This window comes from Vanacampus margaritifer, chromosome 13 (assembly GCF_051991255.1).
Source record: "Vanacampus margaritifer isolate UIUO_Vmar chromosome 13, RoL_Vmar_1.0, whole genome shotgun sequence".
In the NCBI taxonomy this organism is placed as follows: domain Eukaryota; kingdom Metazoa; phylum Chordata; class Actinopteri; order Syngnathiformes; family Syngnathidae; genus Vanacampus; species Vanacampus margaritifer.
In genome coordinates, this window is record NC_135444.1 from 8,222,512 (window position 1) to 8,236,322 (window position 13,811).

The 13,811-nt window shown below is 39.1% G+C and overlaps 1 protein-coding gene across 11 annotated transcripts in view; it reads left to right on the forward strand.

Annotated features, from left to right (window-relative positions):
• The window catches only part of ptprsa (protein tyrosine phosphatase receptor type Sa), a 233,580-nt gene that overhangs the window by 54,681 nt on the left and 165,088 nt on the right, over positions 1-13,811 (forward strand). The window lies entirely within an intron of this gene.

The following is a 13,811-nucleotide window of genomic DNA, read 5'->3' on the forward strand; positions in this document are numbered from 1 at the left end:
ATGTGTAAACTAAAGGGGATGCCCAGAACATTATTGTCTATATATATATATACTGTATATTATTATTTTTACTTGACATCCCCTTTAAAGCTTTGCTCCACCCAAGTGTGAAAGTCCATTGAAATTAAAAAGCCCACTCTTAATATTTGAATATGTTTAACCAAACAAAATGAAGCAGCGTACTGTAAATGAATTGCTATTCTGTGTCCATTCACCGTAAATCACTCAATGGCTTTACCTCATTAATTTTAATCACATTAACAACAATGAACAAATTCAACTGAGAATACCACAGATTAAAAAATAAATCTCTGAAATAACTGTATGTCTAATAGAAGAACACTTTTGTTATGCAGTGAATATGTTTTTACATTTTCACACTGCACTTTGCATGTTATATAATAGTTTCATTTTAAGTTGAATTACTGTATCTTCTATGGATGACTCCACTGCTGTTAAATAGCCCGCTCACTCATTGCTATATCATCGCTTGATTCTAAGTACTGTTGGCAGAGCTTTTCACCATCACGAACTGTAGCTGAGGTGGAGGAAATGTGTGTCAGAGCAGATGTAGGGCCAACCATCACTTCTCTATGTGCCACTCATCCCCGCCCAGCCAGACGACTACCAACCTCATGTTAACCGGACACGCTATATTGGAACTTACTGCCATTTATTTGCTGAAAATGTGAATCTCCTCCTACAGTACTAGACACTACAATTGAAATGTGAATTTTCTAAAGTTGCCCAAAATCTCAGCGTTTGACCCACTGTCATGTCGTGCAGACATCAAAGCACCTCGAAAGAAAGACCTCGATTTAGCATGAAAGCATTGTGAGATGTGTAGGGTGAAGTTAAGAGAGTTCTACTGTGTTTGTTTTACTGTTTGTTTTAGCAGTGTTTATCTTAAGTTAACTTCACATATATTACTACACTACATACTAATTATATATAAATTATAGGACAATTAAAAATGTTAATCGTAATTAATCACATAACTTCAATAGTTAACTCACGATTAATCGCAAGCTTTATATGTTCTAAATGTACAATAAATGTACAAGTTTTCATACTCTTTTTAAAGGGATACTTTTTCTGCAGTAAAAAGTAAATTCTGTCCAGAATGAATTTGATAACTTTTTTTTTTTAATCTTTCTTGTACAATTAATACCTTTAAAAAAAAAATTCTACTTGCTGTCGACTAAAGATGATATCACCTGTGCTGAGGAAGTAGGTAATGACCAATCACAGCTCACCTGTTCACTGGGTTTGGTCAGCAAACTGAGCCTTGATTGGCCGTTACCTACTTCCTCAGCACAGGTGATGTCATCTTCAGTCGACAGCAAGTGGCAACTTTTTAAAGGTATAAATTGTTCATGAAAAATTATTAAATTATCATATTCATTTGGGACAAAATATTAACTTTTTACTGTTAAAAATGGCTCAATGAGTCAAGTATCCCTTTAACATAAAAGTGGGTAAATGTTAAACTAATAGAAACATGGCTGCATCTTTTAGTTATTGATACATTAATTTCATAATAATTCATAAAATTTAATTAAAATGAAAAAGATGTACTGTACTGTAAAAATCTAGTCTGATATTGATTTGTGTTGAGGTCATTTTTTGCCACTAGATGGCATAATTGCGTTTGTAAGATGTTGGTGACAGCTCAGTGCAACATGAAGTAATGTGAAATATATTATATATATTAAAATATAATATTAATAATAATATATTAATAATATGAAATAACATTAAATAATGTGTGTATATATATCTTTTTTTTTTTTGCACGTTTTAAAAAAAATCTGAACAAACCAGGATTTGTTTATGACTATCCTAGTGCGCAAAAAATAAAATAAAATAAAAATCCTACATTACACCCTATATCATACTGTCGGACTGCCTGCAAGGGAAAAAAATGGAGGTGTGAGCTTTGTAATGTGCAAATGACCCTGGGAAGTGCCGTTGTCACTAATAATAAATTTCGTGCAATGTATGTCAGACAAATGTGTCAAATTTCTAACACCTCTTCCTGAAATCAGTACAACACGTAGAGCTGCTTTTCCTGCTCATCACTTCACCTCCAGTGGGAAAGCTTTAGTACCGCACAGATGAAGGATGTTTAGATTGTACTTTGCTGCCTGATTTATTGTGCATTTTTGGCTGTGCTTTAAGAGGGAGGAAAACATGTAATTGGATCAAAGTTCAGCGACTATAATGTTTGATGTTGTTTATCCCAACTGGTGAGTTGGCTCTAACTAAGGCAATTTGGGTCAGTTGGCTGATGTATCACTCTGCCTCAAAGGGGCACTGCTGGGGGTTTATGGGGACCTTTTTATATTAGGATTACAACATCAAATCAATTTAAACATGCAGTAAAAGTGAGGGCAATTGCCTAATGTTTTTGTTGCCGTATTTTGTTTGCATGTTATGGGTTTCCCCTGGGGTTACTACACCTTAGCTCTTGGGGATGCACATGTCTTAAGTGCACATACCGCATCTCTTTAAGCTTTTAGCAAATTGCTAAGGACTTTGCGTTTGAATGAACAAGCAACCGGCAACCACTGGCTGAGCTTTAAAGACAGTTTATAAGGAAAAGAGAGCAGTTAACTCTCGAGCGGCTTCCAGGATGTTAGCAGCACAATTAAACAAAGCTCTGCTAATCTTTACAGCTGGCATCCAGAGACACTGTGTTCTCGCAGTGCACTGCTATCAGCTGGTTAATGTGCCTTGTGAGCTTCTATCAGCATCATCGTAACACTGGCGTCATTGCACACTACACCCGTGCAACCCTCATTATGTAGAGAAATGTATCCTTGCTGGAGGGACCCTTGAAAAATTGCTCTGCAAAAATTGAGGAGGTATGGACAGAATATGACTTTACTTTTTAGTTTGGTGGACCACAGATGCAATACTTACCAAAAGTGTTCATTCTCTTACAGTTAAGACTTTTGCATTCATTACAAGGAGTTTCACCTTCTATTTGTCAGGTGTTTGTGTTTCCATTATGCAGTATTATCAACTCACCTAGACCTGGAAAAGGTTTAGTAAAAAAAAATACTTTAAATGCTATTTGTTTTAATATTTTTGTACCTTTACATCAAGAGCTGAGCTCCGCCCTGAAAAAGGTCAGCAGAAAATTTTAGGGCTCTACCATTTGCAGTTGTACACTATGGTTCATTAGTGTAGGCTCAAACAACACACAATGCAGTCCACTGATTGGTTGATGGAGAACTGTTACTTTACTAATTGTGACATCATTTGTTGGTTATAATGGAATATTTTAGAGTGAAATGGGGAGAAAACAAATATTGTGCAAACTTTGACAGATATAGTTTTTTTCTGGGCCGATACCATTATGGGTGTGGTATCAAAGGAGACAGATAACTGATATTTGCAGCCAATATTTATTTTCAGTAAAATATATATATTTTTTAAATGTTATATAATATAAATATAATTTTTTTTACTCCAAAATACAAATTCCAACTCTTGAGCATATGTTTATTGAACACATTTTTAGGTTTGCAAAATGTAGATTTTTTTTTTTATGTATGTATTTATTTATTTATTTAATCTTGGACAATATACATCTTTACATATTTGTTTTAAAATTCTAACAAAAAGTTCAGGGAGCTCCCAGGGGCATCAGTATATCTTAAAAAGTCTTGAAACTTAAAAAAGTAAATTCCGCATATTCTTCAACAGTATATATTTTTTCTCTCAAAATAACTGAAATGAAACTTTTATGTATCTTTGTTTTAATTTCAAGCACAGAGTCCTCAGGGTCAACAGCACCTTCTAAAAAGTTAAATGAAAATTGTAATAAATAAGTTCCCTGAGGTTAGCATAGTTTTAAATGGCTCTTTTAACGGACATCAGGTTTCTTTATTTATTTTGAAAGGTCGATATCGATATTGGTCAAACTGCAGAATATCGACACCGATAATCGGCCTGGAAACATCAATCTGATCTCAAACCAAACTGAACTGTAATAATAATGTGTAACTGATGTAACAGAGACAAACAACCATTCACATTTACACATTTTCAGTTAAAATGACGGCTTTTATACTATGTGAATGCAAACCTAACCACACAAAGGTCCCGGCCCCTTCTTGACGTGAGGTGACATAACAAACCGCGAGCCCACTGTGCTGGCCACTTGGAAATCATCCAGTTTATTTTTCATTACATCAGCAGAACTCAACAGCTTCATCAATTCGGACGTGTTATACTAAATGTGAACTCATCTTTGCATGACATTTCACACCACCATAAAGACCTTTAGAAATTCAGCAACTTAGCAGTTTCAAGCTCCCCAAGTAGACAGTGCTATCCTGTAAAAGTCAGGGGAAGCCAGTAGATGAAAATAAACAAACTTTTATGGCTCCTAACACAAATGGCAGGGATATGTATATATTGAGGGTGGGGTGCAGAGATGCTATCTTTGGGTCTATTAATGTAGCCAGTGCCGTGTTTCCTCAGGCCATCGGACTTAATCCAGAGGAATGAGCGTGAATGAGACTGTGGCTCAAGCTTGCCATACCTACTTAAGTTCTGGTTGAGAGCACAGTGCTGTGTGGGCGAATCTATTCTGTCCTGGGCAGGGCACAGCATAAACATTGCCCAGGGAACACAGGCAGACAAGCAGGCAGGCATGCAGGCAGTCAAGCGGACAAGAGCAAAACTATGAGGATGGTTGCCTTTAATTTCCTTTCTACCTCCACTCAACTATGCAAGGCCCCAGAGCAAAAAAAATAAATACATATTTAAAGAAATAAATCATGGAATGCACAAATGTTATGTGGAAATTACCTGCTCTAGCTTTTTTTTTTTTTTTTTTCAGCCAAGTATGTAAGGTTATCTACTAACACACATTCAATCACAAACTGAATCCGCCCCAATCCAGCCAATGGAGCGGAGAAACGACTCGCCTGCTCTCTTACTGTCTTTAACTGTTCTGGGTTTACTCCACGGCAGACTGGTACTCTGACCCCCTGACCCTCCATGTAAACAGAGCACCACTGTTCCTCCTTGCACTACCAGTTGCTGCCACCCCCCTCAACACTTCCCTACTACCAAATAAGGCTTTCCGAGAAGCAGCAAGTCTGTCAGCCAAGTCAGTGAGGAGACCATTAGTGAGCCAGTAGAGAGGTTGGTAGAAAATCACCTCTGGCATCACTCATCAGTATCAGCCTCAGCCGCCTCTCTGTGGTATGGAAGTGCACGTGCACTCGAGCCATACATGTGCACGTGTATTTGCTGCAGGCATGGTTATTTCTGCGCTCAGCATGAACACGCTTGGTGACCCCGAAAGCTTGAAAACGACGTTAAAAATCACTTTGAGGCATGAGCGTGTACAAAAGACTAGTAGTGTACATTCAAAGGATTCAAAGAATACGATATACACGCAGCTTGCTCACAAAGTAATAATGCATTGCTGGATTACAAAGAAGAAAAAAACCTTTGCTGTCAGTCTGTGGAAAATAAATTATGTTGTCAGTTGTTGTTTTTTACATCCACATAAATACACATCACAATAGTGGTTGTTTCAAAATATGGTTAAACAGTGTTTGGTACGGTAAACATTTCTACATTGTGTGGACACATTATTCAAGAACAGAAGCTTGTTGCTAAACCAGGGAAGATCAAAGTGTGTTAAAGTGAACAACTGCGTTACAACTTCTACATCCCATGCAATATGGGTTTAAGGCCCACAATTCAACAGAAACCACAACTGTTTATTTTATTGACAGCATTGGTGTGGTTGGTGCATTTTTTTTGTCTTGTCTGTGTTTTCTTCTGATTGAAGCAGATCGAATAAATGAAATAAACCAAATTGAAAATAATTTGACGGTCCAAATTTTATCAATATAAATTACTTTTGATTAAATCGCACTAACTGATCTCATTGTGTCAAAAAACATAATACAAAACTGACTTGTCACTGGTATCCCACAAGGTTCAATCCTGGGTCCAGTTTGGTTCTGTCTTTATATAAGTAGTCTACCATCTGTGTGCCAAGGCTGTAATGTACGCAGATGATACAGTGATTTTTATGAGAAGAAAAGCCTATTCAGTGGTCACTGCACATTGCACACCTTACAAAGATCATGGTACATGTTTCAAACTGGCTGAGCAACTGGGTTAGCAATTTAAAACTTCAAGCTACTGAACGCAGAAAACTGAATTTCGAATCACTACTGCCCCATTTGGCTGAAAAATGAAACTGCATTTTTCCTTCTTTACATACACAATGTGCACATGACGTCACATCCGCGGGAACTCCAAACTCAAATCCAGTCTGAAAACTGTTCCCACTATGAATTTACAGCTAAAGTGTTAATCTACTAATTAAAAAAAAGTTTCAGTCATAAATGGTCAAATAAAAAGGCTATTGTAAAGATGTTTTGGGGCACATTGTTACAAAGTGCACAGCTTTAACTCTTCCAAAACGGCTGCAATGTTTTTTGCCAAAACAAATAAATCAGTAATCTCACATCAAACTTGCCATTTCCATTTCTGGACAGAATATCCAAATTGTACAGTAAAATAAATACTTGCAAGGACACTATGTTCTAGACCAATGTCACTTTTAGATTCCATAATTATGCAATCCTCAATAAATATAGGCTACTAAACTAGGGGGGGGGGGGGGGGACTCAATATTTTTAAGGAATGTTGCCTTGTGTCCAAAGTATAAATCCATCACAGATTAGCTCCACTTCCACTCTGTAGCTTTCCACAATTTAGATCAACTGTACTAGAAAGGTTGGCAAAAGTGGCAAACTTGAAATCCTTCAAAGAAGGAATTTCATTTGGTTAGAAGTAATGAGTGGAATATAAATCCACAAAACATAAGTGAGTCCATTTTAAACCATCATGTCAACACTAAGTATAATTTGTTAATTAGATATTGATCAGCACCAAAACCAATGCTGTCAATTTAGCACTCATGTTGCAGAAACGTGTATGTTAGTCTAAGTAATTCGGTATATTATGTATGTTTTTGCTCGTTGTTTTAATTATCAGCTCATTGCCTTGGCCACCAGATGACGTATTATAGAAAACATTGGGCTTTTTGCCCAATATTTCCAGAGGAGATACATGGTGGGTATTATTATGTCAGATGATTCAGTTAAGCATTGACAACCATGAATATGAAACGTACCACCATCAGTAGGCATATTTTAAACAGGACCAACAGTTTAATGTGGTAATCTAAAACTCTTCCTCTGTTTATATCTTTGTCTCTCCTTGCTCTCCTTAAAATTATTATAGTTTATTTAGCCACACTCTTTCACCTGCCTTCAAAAGTCAGCCAAGTGCAACAGCGCTGGAGGGAAAACAATTTCACAGGAAGAAAAAAAAAGACAGATTGAGAGTGAGCATGAGAAAGGGAGTTGAAGGAGAAAGGAAGGGTGAGCCAGTCAGTTGAGGGACATACTGTAGCAGCCCTATGAGTTTGTTAACCTGACTGCAAAGCATAATGTTTTCAACACAAAATCAGAAAACAGATGTGTAAGCATCATATTCATGCTCGTTAGGGTCACAGGTGAGCTGGAGCATATCCCGGCCGACTTTGGGCAAGTGGTGGGGTACATCCTGTACATCAGTGGTCCCAACCTTTTTTTCACCACGGACCAGTTCATACATGTCCACAACTTTGGCGGACCGGCAACCCAGTGGGTTGGGGGTGGGGGGTGGTTGGCTGTTCGTCGGCTGATTAATAAAAGGCTACGACAACAAACGCAAGCCCACTACCATAACAAGGGTAACAAAACGCGACTGAGATAATTAGCATCTTGACATGTGTCAAGAGTCCGTCGTAAACAGAGAGAATCTGGTCACTTTTCAAAATAAAATATTTTTAAGCCTCGGCTAATCAATTAACCGGGAGTACAGTACGTTTTTTTAATTCTTTCAACTGTGCGGCCCGACGCGGCCTGGTCCAAAGGTGCCCACGGCCCGGTACAGGTCCGCGGCCCGGTGGTTGGGGACCACTGCTGTACTAGACAAACAACCATACCATTCACCCTCACACTCTTACGCAGTCGTGTCAACCTATGCAAAGCTTTATCTTTTAAAAAAACGTACAATACTTTAAATTCCAGGATCCCTCGCCGTACATTGGCCAAAGACTTACCCAGGTTTTTCTTTTTTTAAATCCATCCGTAGTGTTAATTTCATCAACGAAAACTAAAGAAAAATAATTTTGTCAACACACGAGACTAAAACTAGACTAGACTAGACTAAAACCCTAATTAATAAACAATAACTGGATCTAAATCAGTATGCATTTTCGTCGACTAATGAAGACGAGACGAAAATGTACTTCACTTCTAAAATCTATGGACATTTAAGTTAATGAACAAGGACGAGACGAAAATTATATGATTTTGGAAAATCATGTCTGATAATCTGTCACTGTGACATTTTCATGTGACACATAGTGACGCAACCCTTTTAAATCTGCAGCTAGCGAGTGCAACATGCACAAGACAGGAGGTAGATTCACGGTGAAAGGTGAAAATTTTTGGGAGTAACATTAATACAACAGCTATAACGTTCCAACAATAATGTTAATCCGACCGCTAACTAATGCTGGCTAATTTACTAGCTCGTAGCATGGAGCCATAGTAGCAACTGTAATTGTGTGTGATCCGAAATTTTCAACATCATCTGCTGAAAAAAAAATATACAGGTGTAAAATGATTGTCCTAACTAAAACTAGAGTAAAATGTTGACACATTTTTGTTGATTACAACTAAATGAATAAAATTACGTTTTCTTAGACTAACATAGGGCGGGCGGCACAGTGGCTGACTGGTTAACACGTCCGCCTCCCAGTGCAGAGGACGTGAGATTGAGTCCGGGCTTCGGCCGTCCTGGGTGGAGTTTGTATGTTCTCCCTGTGCTTGCGTGGGTTTTCTCCAGGTTCTTCGGTTTCCTCCCACATTCCAAAGACATGCATGGCAGGTTAATTGCACACTCCAAATTGTTCATAGGTGTGATTGTGAGTGTAGATGTCTCTCTGTGTGCCCTGCGATTGGCTGGCAACCAGTTCAGAGTGTACCCCACTTGCTGCCCGAAGACAGCTGGGATAGGCTCCAGCACCCCTTGCGACCCTTGTGAGGACAAGCGGTTAAGGAAATGGATGGCTGGATAGAAAATAATGACTAAAATGCTAGATTTATAGAATAGTGGACTAAATGTTAACTAAATAAAAACTTACAAGCGTGATTGAAACTGGACTAAAAGTGAGACTAAATTTTTTTTAAATTCTGATAAAATTAACACTACATCTGTGCCTTGTCTGTCATAACAGCTAGCTAGCATTAGCTATCCCCTGTGAAGGTTCGTCTCTCCAGTCCAGCGTCCAAATACTCAAACTCCCTCCATGCTAGGACGTCAGAGGCAAAGCTAGATGAGCTTTATTGACTGACTGATTACTTAACAGTTTAATATACTGTATTGCCGTACGCACGCAAACAGTTCCAGTGTCGGGTCTCGAAGAGTGCGCATCACATACTGTACACATCCCACAACACCAGTACTTGTATGCTTTCCACAAATTCTAGTACATTGCTTTCTTCTACTTTTCATCTAGTATTCTATAAAATGATTGTGGCCATGTACAAAATATAGCACAATCACAAAAAAAGTGCATTATTTGAAGGGAGCTTGCTTTAATTCTATTCCTGCAGTTTTGTATCCTCGCTCCTCCCAGCGCCCTTGCTGTGCTCTCCCATCTCTGTTGTCACACTCCTGTCTATCCCAGTGTTCACTTGTGTATCAAGGTAATGAATTTATAATCTCTCCCAAGCGCTTTGTAGATCTCTATCACAGTGGGAGATAAGAGGGAGCATCGTTGCACTCTAATAGCCGTCAGTCTGTCGCTTTTTGTGTACAATGTTTGTGTACCATGTGGAGGCCTACTCTGTGTGTTTGTGTGTGCCTGTGTGAGAGTGAAGCCACAACTGACCATGCTACTTTCAATACGTTAACATATAATCAGTAAAGCTCACGGCCGAGTCAATGTTCCTTTATCAAAGCTAGCAAAATAAGCAAATATCATATAAGGTGGACTTCTAGTGAGTTTTTATATATGGAACAAATCTTCCACCCTTAACTCCTGAGGGCCACAGACTGACACATGCTTGTGTTTTTAATTGTGCTTTGGATGATCTGATGTAATGTCTACCAGTTGAATGGGTTGTGGAAGCAGGTTGTCGCCTCCAGAGACAGCGTGAGCGATGGCCTGCTGCTATCAAGGGAGATTGTGCGTCATCGCCTATGGGTGACATTGACAAACGGGCGGGAAACAAGAGGACAATAAGAAAAGAAGCAATGGTCTTTGTGTAGTCCAGACCTGCCTCCACTTAGGTTACTCACCTTGTGGTCAACAACTTGACCTTTTAGCTATTAGTTTTGTGATATAAGTCTCCTTTATGCTGCCCGAGGCCCCCCAAGGGAATCGTACAATGTAAGTTATAGCGTATACAAGTTTATGGTGACCAGACATCCCGATTTGACCAGGACAGTCACATTTTGAGTATGTAAATCTCATCCCGGAGTCCCGTTTTTTGCCATGTGTATGTCAGTCACACAGTTGTCATACCGATTCATATGATAAACCCATTAAAAGGGAATTTAACTGTATGCCTTCCTATTTACTTTCACTTTCATATTTATGTTCACATTCTCATCTGCATCTAATCACTAGTAGGCATATTTTCGTCATACCATACCGTTCGTGTCTAAGAATCATGGGAAATTTAGTCCTACTATCCTAAAAGAGCAGTCACCGGTCAGACACAACGGAAATGGAACTTTCTGGCTTGCATTTTTCCAATTTTACAAAGCGCAACCGGCGCGAGGCAAATGACACAGCCAAAAGCTGTTGCAAAAAAAGGTTGGATATTGGTGAGTGCGTTGACTAGTTCAGTGTTGTTGAGCTGTCAACCAAAATAGCATTTAGCATTAGCTAACACAAACGACATTAATGCAAACACCACCCGTGGAGGAATAGAATCCAGCTTGCATGTTGTCTGTCTTTCGCACCCCCACTTTGACGAATACTTTCAGCTAATTTAAAGCATCTCGGTTTTCATCCTTTAACCCTTAACACATTATTACAAAATGCTAATGATGAAAATATACAACATAACAATCATTCCTGAGTACATTCACAACAACTAACAATTTAGAGTTCTCACACGCATCTTTTTGTAATGGTTGAAAAAGCCCAAAATACCCATGTGAGCATTGGCGGAACAGAAACCGAGAGCCAGTCTCAAAACCTCAGATGTGAGGCAGAAGTGCTACCCACTACCCCACTGTGCTGTTTACACACACAGACATTAAATTTCTGGGGTTATGGTCGTGCGTCACTTTGGTCCACAGTACAAGAATGATTCTTTAGGGCATAGCGACTGAAGGAGGGTGAATGGCGGTTTCACTATCTTAACTAGGAGCATCTTCACGCAGTAACATGCTGTTACATGAATCTGTAACACGAAGCAAGCGATTGAACACTCTCTCTTGAGCACTCTCCCTATCTTCTACTCTCTGCATTTACATGGCATTTATGAACACTCACAAGGAAAACAAAAAGTAGAGCGAGAGCGAGCTCCTGCTGTAGAGCAGTCTCATTATTCTGTTATGGATTGCACATGTCAGGCGGTAAGTGCTCTTTTTATCCTTCCAAAGCACTAACCTCGGTCACTGAGTGCATTTCCCTACCCGAGTGAAATTTACCATGTTAAGGCTTACACCACCAGGGGAATGACAGCGAGACCTCTGGTTTGCTGCTAAGATTTACCGACCAGATTAAATAAGGGTCTGTGGTGTAAATAAGAAGACAACAGAGGACCCTACGTAACATAAATGCTTCTTCTTTTTTTTAGGGTGGTAGTAGTTAATTGATTAGGGCCCCTCACACCCTTTTTACACCTCTTTATGGTGTGTTACATGTCACGCTGGCTTTTCAGATAGAGGACAGTGGAGGCTTGCTTGTGGCTCAGAATGGCTTTCTGCCAACTGCAAAGACTGCTGCTGTAAAGATGGCCTCTCCCCATCCGTTACTCTCTGCATTCCTTGAAAAGTTCACACAAAATATATTGCCATGCACTCCCTTCGATTGGGCCTTTCATTTAATGCACTCATAAATTGTAGCTCCCTCTATGGACTAAATTTCTTTCCTTTTTTCCAGTTGTACTGTAGCTCACCCTGAATGTTCCGTTAACTTTCTCACTGCCAGATTGTGTTGTTCAGGTGAGCATTTATACAGTCCTTTTCGATTCTAAACTATATGAATGGGCGTTACATGAAATAGCTTGCCTTTATACGTCACCTGGGCAACAATGGCTGTTACTTTTATTAGATGTGGAAGATGACTTTTACATCATGCTGTAATGGATGTCTCCTGACTAACCTCCCCCCCATTATTGACCTTTTGCACATGACGTCACAGCCCTCATAGGAAAGCCCTCTCGGTGACACTGGACGATTATAGAATGGTCCTATCTTGCTTTGCAGTCAATTGTACTGACAGACAAAGGAGTAAACCAAATGTTGCTTTTTATCGGATACCTACTAATGAAGACAAAAGACGTCGAGGGATGGTAGCAATCAACAGAGGTTAGTAGATAAATGTTGTAATTAGTAGATAAATGTTCATACATTTTACTAGTAAACGTACACTCTAACAAAGATTGTAACACAGGTGTCGAATTGTAACAAGCCAGATAGTGAGCGTCCACTCAGACTGCACGAATACACAGCTTAGTTTTAAAATGCACCTTCTTCAAAACTATTAAGTGCATTTGACTGTTTAATAATGGGGGATTTTGTCTTTGTGCTTGTAGTTTTTCACTCTGGAGCCGGAGTGTTATTCATAAAATTACTGCATAGCTTGCCATTCCGAAAGTCATTTGTTCCATGCTAGTAAACATAGTAACATAACATCATCACAGTGTTTCAATATAGAACGGATTGTGAAAAAATAAGTCAATTAGCATGATAAACAAGTTTTACCTTTGCATTACCCCTGGTGTGAGCGTAGCATCTCGTCCCAGAGACTCAGCCAGCGACACGCTTTGGAATCAGCCCCGGTGTAAGGAGAAGAGACGGCATTGACTACATAATAATACAGGCCGTGCGCTGGGAATTCCGGCAAAGTCAGCGATTTGATTAACTTGGTAAAAAATCAGCAAGCGACAGAAGGTAAGGGACTGTTTTCAAACTAGCAACCTCCAACTAAAGAATATATCGCGCTCTATGAGTCCCGACTAATTGTGCAACTTCGACTGACAGGCGACCTTCGGTTGAAGTAAGAAATTCCATGGCTCTATAGGCAATAATAACTTTTAATTTGTAAAATAACAGTTGCTAAGTCACTAAGTCGCTCCGGGTCACGTCCACTTCCATTCAAGAATAATTTCCTTCCGCCGTCCTTCATAGGGCAGTCATGTAATCACGTGACGTCGGTGCAAACGGTCAATAAACAACAGCTGTCACTCGTCAAATTCAAACTGAAGCAGCCAATCAGAGAGCGAGAGAGAGAGACAGACAGACAGACACAGTGAAATTCAAACTGAAGCAGCCAATCAGAGAGAGTAAAAGAGAGAGAGAGAGAGAGAGAGAGAGAGAGAGAGAAAGAGAAAGATAGATAGATAGATAGATAGATAGATAGATAGATAGATAGATAGATAGATAGATAGATAGATAGATAGATAGATAGATAGATAGATAGATAGATAGATAGATAGATAGATAGCAATAAAACCCAAACTCCATGT